Source organism: Symsagittifera roscoffensis, chromosome 4 (genome assembly GCF_963678635.1).
Source record: "Symsagittifera roscoffensis chromosome 4, txSymRosc1.1, whole genome shotgun sequence".
NCBI lineage: Eukaryota > Metazoa > Xenacoelomorpha > Acoela > Convolutidae > Symsagittifera > Symsagittifera roscoffensis.
In genome coordinates this window covers 10822439-10828700 of record NC_087065.1, presented here as the reverse complement: position 1 = coordinate 10828700, position 6262 = coordinate 10822439, and positions in this window count along the sequence as shown.

The following is a 6262-nucleotide window of genomic DNA, read 5'->3' as shown; positions in this document are numbered from 1 at the left end:
GAGAAGGGAATGTTCGTGCTGGACACGGATGCATCAGTGGTTGCGATATCGGGCATACTTCACCAGGAGCAGGAGTGGAACGGGAGAACGGTTCTTCGTCCGATAGCCTACGGGAGTAAAGTCATGAGTGATACTGAAATGAAGTACGGCGCACCAAAAGCGGAGATGTTTGCGGTGATCACTTTCGTGGAAAAATACAGGGCCTACTTGGGGAGTGCTCCCTTCAAGTTACGTGTGGATAATCGTGCCCTTGCCTGGCTGAAAACCTATTCGATGGACCAAAGCTATATTGGTCGTTGGATTGTGCGCCTGGATGGATACCACATGATCATAGAGCACCGTACCCGTGACAAGCACCAGAACGCAGATAGCCTCAGTAAAAAGACAGAATTTTATGAGCGCCTCGAGGAGAAGCAAGCTAACCAATCAGAGATCAAAGACGGGTTTTCCTTTCTGGACAAAGAAACCTACGACAAGCTGCCACTTACTAGGTGGTTAGACAAATCAGGACATCCTATACCTGGACACCCTGACCTTCCAGTGGAGACGGCCGCGGAGATAAAGCTTTTAGCCAGAGGCGAGCCCGTTCCGTTGGATCTGCTAGTCCGATCCAACTTGGTACAGCAAGAACTGACCAGGCTGGGTATAAACAGCATCGCTTTATTGAACAAGACGGTGAAGGTGGCGCCGGAGGTCATGGGAAAACTCCGCGACTTGTTGGATAGGGAAGTGGATAGGCATGATCGTGAATGGATGGAGACCATGCAGCGGTTGACTGTCACCGAGAGAACAGAGAAGAGGCCAGTGTTCATTCGCAGCCGAGGCGTTGAACGGGATTGCAGGTCGATCGTCAACCAGCTGGTGACCTCGATGCCGAAAGAAGTCTTGTTGAGAACTTTGTTCACTGAATATGGAACATTGAACCAGAACCAAACTACTGAGGAAGTCAGGATCAGGTCGAAATCTAGCTTCACGAGGAGAGTGCACTTCACGGATGCAAAAGAGGAATACGAGCCGAGCCCAGATTGTTCGTCCGTGGACGAGACAATGTCCGGGGAGTCTGATACCTTCGAGCCAGTCAAGGACGACTCGTCTGAGGAGTCGGACACCTTTGAGCCCGTACAGGACGACTTGTCCGGGGAGAGGTTGACTAGACCACCTAGGGGCAGAATTTTGTCCGGGGAGTCGGGTTCAAAGCGACCGATGGACAGAGTTTTGTCCGGGGAGTCGAGAAACATCTCAGACAGCTTGGAATATGATGTTGGAGGATCAGTCGACTCAAGTGTTGACTCGGGACCCCAGTCCTGGGACAACACGTCTGAAACAACTTCCAACTCCGATATGTCAGAGATTGCAATCCACTCCTTGTTGGTAGACTGGAAGCAGCGTGGGCTGGACCGAGAAACACATCAGGATCCAGACAGGGACAGATACACCTCAGATGAAGAGGGCACTGTGGTAGATAATGCCGCAGACGAGCTCGAGCTGATAGCAGTTTCGAAGCGCCCAACCAGATTGCTGCCACATGGTACGGTCGTCCGTACCAATCTGGAACCATCTGTGCAGGAAGCGACGCCTTTGAAAAAGATATGGTGTGTCAAGTTGATGGACGATGCTCATGCTCCGGAGATAATGAGTGGGCAAATGAACGTGGTGAAGACGTATTTGAAAGCCAGGTACAGGCTGTCGGATCTCCTAAGGGCTCAACGAAATGATAGGATGACGAGCAGTCTCAAGAGATGGATTGAGAATGGAGCACCTGACAAGGGAGACTTGGAAGAAGACAGCTACAAAATCCTGAAGCAATTCTACCTGAAGCGAAACGACTTGTTGTACCTGAATAAGGACGGAATCGTAGCCTGTAAGCGCAAGGAGGAGGACAAGGTCCTTTATAAATACAATTCAACAGTGTTACCACAGTTGTACCAGACCGAATTGCTCTTTCGTTCACATGATCAGATGGGTCATCAAGGCGTGGACAAAGTGTATAACAGGATACAGAAACGATTTGAATGGCCGGGATTGAAGAAGGCTTGTGAGAAGTGGATCGCAGCATGCCTGTCATGTCAGCAAGCGAAGGATCCCAGGAAGCTAAGGTTCCCCCTACAGTCAATAGAGTCGTCAGGTTTCAACGAAGTGGTGCAAATTGATCATCAGAATATCTGTATGACAGCAACGGGCTATAATCAGGTGCTGGTAATGATCGACCATTTTACGAAGTATGCGGAGGCAGCACCGTGCATAACAGCATCGGCAGAAGAGACATGCGATCATTTGATAAATGTGTGGATAGCAAGGCATGGCTGCCCCATCACGTTCCAATCGGACAATGGCAAAGCATTCGTAGGTGATCTCACGAAAGAGTTAATGAAAAGGTCGCAGGTAGCGCAGGCCCACTCGACCACTTATCACCCGCAAACGAATGGCCTAGTCGAGAGGCAGAATCGCACACTGGTATCCATGTTGAGAGTCTATTGCTCACGCTACATGGATGACTGGGACAAGCACTTGCCGCAAGTGATGGGTGCTTAGAACAGCACGGAGCATTCCACCACGGGAATAAGTCCGCATATGATGCTGACGGGTCACGAAAAAGCACTCCCGTTAACGTTCTTCTACCCTGAATATGAAGGGAAGAGGACTGCACCGCAAACGTACGTGCGGGACGTTATTAGAAGACAACAGGACCTCAATGACTTATGCAGGAGGAATACGCAACAGGCGCAAGTTAGACAAAAAAGGAGGTTTGATAAAAGGACAGCCGATGCAAAAGCCTACTCAGTTGGCGATTACGTCTGGGTGTTCCAGGAAGTGGTTCCACCAAAAGGAACCAAGAAACTATTGAAGAAATGGCGTGGTCCATTTCAGATAACAGAGGTGCACCAAGGAGGTCGTTTTTATCGACTGAGCACTGGAAGAGCGGCTCATTACGAGAACATCAAACCACACAATGCCTCGTCAGAGGATTGGTGCATCCCAGCGGACATGCAAGAGGGAGATTATTTAATAGTGGATCCTGCTTGTGAAGTGAATGAAAGGGGTACTCGTGACAAGAACGACGGGAATGAGGTGGTGGACGATTGCGATCCACCACTGGATCTCGAGTTGACTGAGCGAGTAGAGGTGGACGATGAAACTCTACCCTATGCCGAAGAAGACTGGGATTGCCCGCAACAAACCGAAATTGACAAAGGAATACAGCCTGACTTTCCTCTCACCATGGAAACACGCCAAAGCAAGAAAGGAAAAAACCAGAAGAAATACAATCCGTATGGCGAGGACTTCGTTGTAGACAGGATAGTAGTGAGTGATGTCATAGACTCGCTGGTGGGACTGGATGAAGTGGCGATGCTAGAAGAAATCGACCTTGTGAACGATATGGATCAAGATTGGATCGACGATCGATCAGAACCGGAAATGGAGTTCGAACCAGAAGCGGAACAGACTCATGAGCAAGAACTAACAAATTTGCGCGTGCTCGAATGGCTCCACGATCTGCTGACAGATCCAAAAGAGACGATCCTGACGATTCAGGACGTCGATAGAGACGGCGTCAAATACATCAGTCATGACAATACCGAGTCCAACTGGGTCGCCCCAGATGGTCCTCTACGTGTTCCAAAATCCAACCTCGGTCTCCTAGACTTTGGGCGATCGACGGGGACGTCGATGGATATTTTTGTCCGGGGAGTGGGGGTAGGACTCACCCACACCGAAAACCTCATGATAAAAAAAATGAAATCGGCAAGAAAAACCGGAGAACTAGAGACAGAGGGCGAGAATGATAAGAAACCACCTTTTGGACGAATCTTTGAATCGTATTTTGATCTACCGAACCATTATTCGAACAATATCGTCATAACGGACAGCGATTTCATACTCACGGAACGCACGTGCGCCATAGCGATAACGGCGGATGTGAGCTTCAAAACAGCACTAGCAGCTGACTTTAAAAGAGAGTACAAGAATATAGAGTTTTTGTGGAAACAGAGGCCTGGTGTAGGAGGAATGATAGCGTTGCCCCCTGTTGCATCACAGATACCAGGGAAATATTTGTGTTTTTTGGTTACGAAAGCTACTGATAGGCAACACGTGAATCCGGAGAGCTTGGTATTGGCCTTGACTCGACTCAGGGATTTCCTGGTTGAGAGAGGTGTGACCTCTCTCTCGTTACCAGTTTATGATCCCAATAGAGGGAAGCTACACCCGAGAGAGTTGTACGCTCTTGTGCATGTGATATTTTCAGAGACTGACATAGAAGTGTACTTACATAAAAAATACTATCTGAGTATATGCTAAGAATTGCGCTCGGCGATAAGTGATTTTTATTAAGTTATTCGATAGGAATTAGAGTCAAGTTTTAGGTTAGGTTAGGTTTTAGGTACAGTATTAGGGATTATGTTTTTATGTGATAGTATAGGTGTGTGATGTTTATGTGTTTATGTTATGTTCTATGTTTGTGTCATCAAGGTGACAGCGCACATTCGTGCTACTCTGACAAAGGTAAAGGTGGACGATCCACCTTGGTGCTAAATTTTTAAATCAGAATTGAAAAAAGAATTTCAATGGAGAGTTTTAAAGAGTTGATTGATGTTCAATCTAAAAATGACAGTTTTAAGTCGCAAACTGTTTTTTAGATCTCGATTGAACAGAAATTGTTTATTTTATCCATTGAATCGAAACGACACAAGAAGACACTACACGACAGCAAGAATCAACACGATAAGAAATGGGTGACACGAACGAACTCATGGAATTCCTCTCAGCGAGTCTAGGAGCGACTCTAGACGAGATCTATCAGCGGCTGATCGATTGTGATTTCACACGAGAAGACCCGGGGTTGGCGATGTTTGTGGTCGCGCTCCTTAATGCACTGAGACGAGAGGGCCGAGGGAATCGCCCTACAGAAGTCGTGTTGATGTTGGCCTACGGTGAGTCCGGGACCGCCGAGAGAGGTCGAAACCGATTGATGAGTAGGGGGCGTGGAGAAATGTCTGGCCACGACCTGGCTCGTGAGCCAGGACTAGGTGAGCAGAGGGACCACCGGCTAGGTGAGATGCCCTTACCAGTCCAACCGGCGCAGCCACTCATCGGAGCGAAGAGACAACGTGATGGGCCAGGCCCGTCACATTCGGTCGACTCTCCTACAGCTGCTCCTCCTTTGAAGAAAGTGAGAGTGAGCGAGATAGAGATCCAGACGTCAGAGACAATCGAGACGCTGGAAAAGAAGGAGAAAGATCAGAGCGAGCTGTGTGCCAAACTCCAGGAGTATAGGGCAATAGCTCGAGAGAGGGACGAATGGAAGAAGAAATACGAAGATCTGCAGGTGGCTTATAAGGAGGATGAAATAAAGCACCTGAAGGAGCTGTATATGGCGAAGGTGAGCCAAGTGTCACCGGAAGTCCTGGCGAGCATGAGATCCTCGGAGGGATCCAACGACACACGCCCCAGGACAACAGCGCAGGAGCTATGCGCATCGAGAGGACCTGAGGTTCTGGATTTGCGTGCATCAAGGGGGCCCGAGGCTCCTCAGCAGACACGACCGTCTGCTTCGAGTCAGAGGTTCACGATACCAGACCCTTCTGACACCTATCTAGCTCCCCAATTTCAGGAATCATTTAACCAAGTGGCCAGAGCCGCGATGGATGAGATCAACAGAGGCACTGAGCGGACACTGGTTAGGATCGTTCCTTCCCAACGTCGTGATCATTCATCAAATAGCTCGGAGCGAACAACCCGCACGATAGCGTGTTCTGCGCCTGGTGGAGTCTTTGAGAAGTCTCGCGTGGTAGACATCAGGAAGAATCTGATGGCACGTCATCAGTTCACGCAAGTGCCAGCCGAGCATCCTCGAGCCTGCCTGAATGACATGAGCTGGAACACCGCCACGAACGACCAGGTAATTCCCCCAGGGAGTCGCCATTTGATCATTGGAGACAGTTTGGTGAGAGATCTGAATGAGATCTTCGTCTATGGTCAGACTTGAATGGATTGCCTCATGACAATACCTTTGGACCCTTAAACACCCGATCGCTCACCGATGTTCGAGATAGGACCCGGGAAAGGACGCCACCTGCTCGCAAGGGCAAATTCCAGACGGAGAACAAGCCCAATAACAAACATCACAAGATGTACAGACAATTCGCTAAACCACCCGGTCAGACGCCTGGCGAGTATTCGAGGGATTGCCCCCGAACGACAACAGTGGTTGGAGACGATAAGAGATATGGGAACCTGAAGGCCCCGATAGGCGATGGCCTTT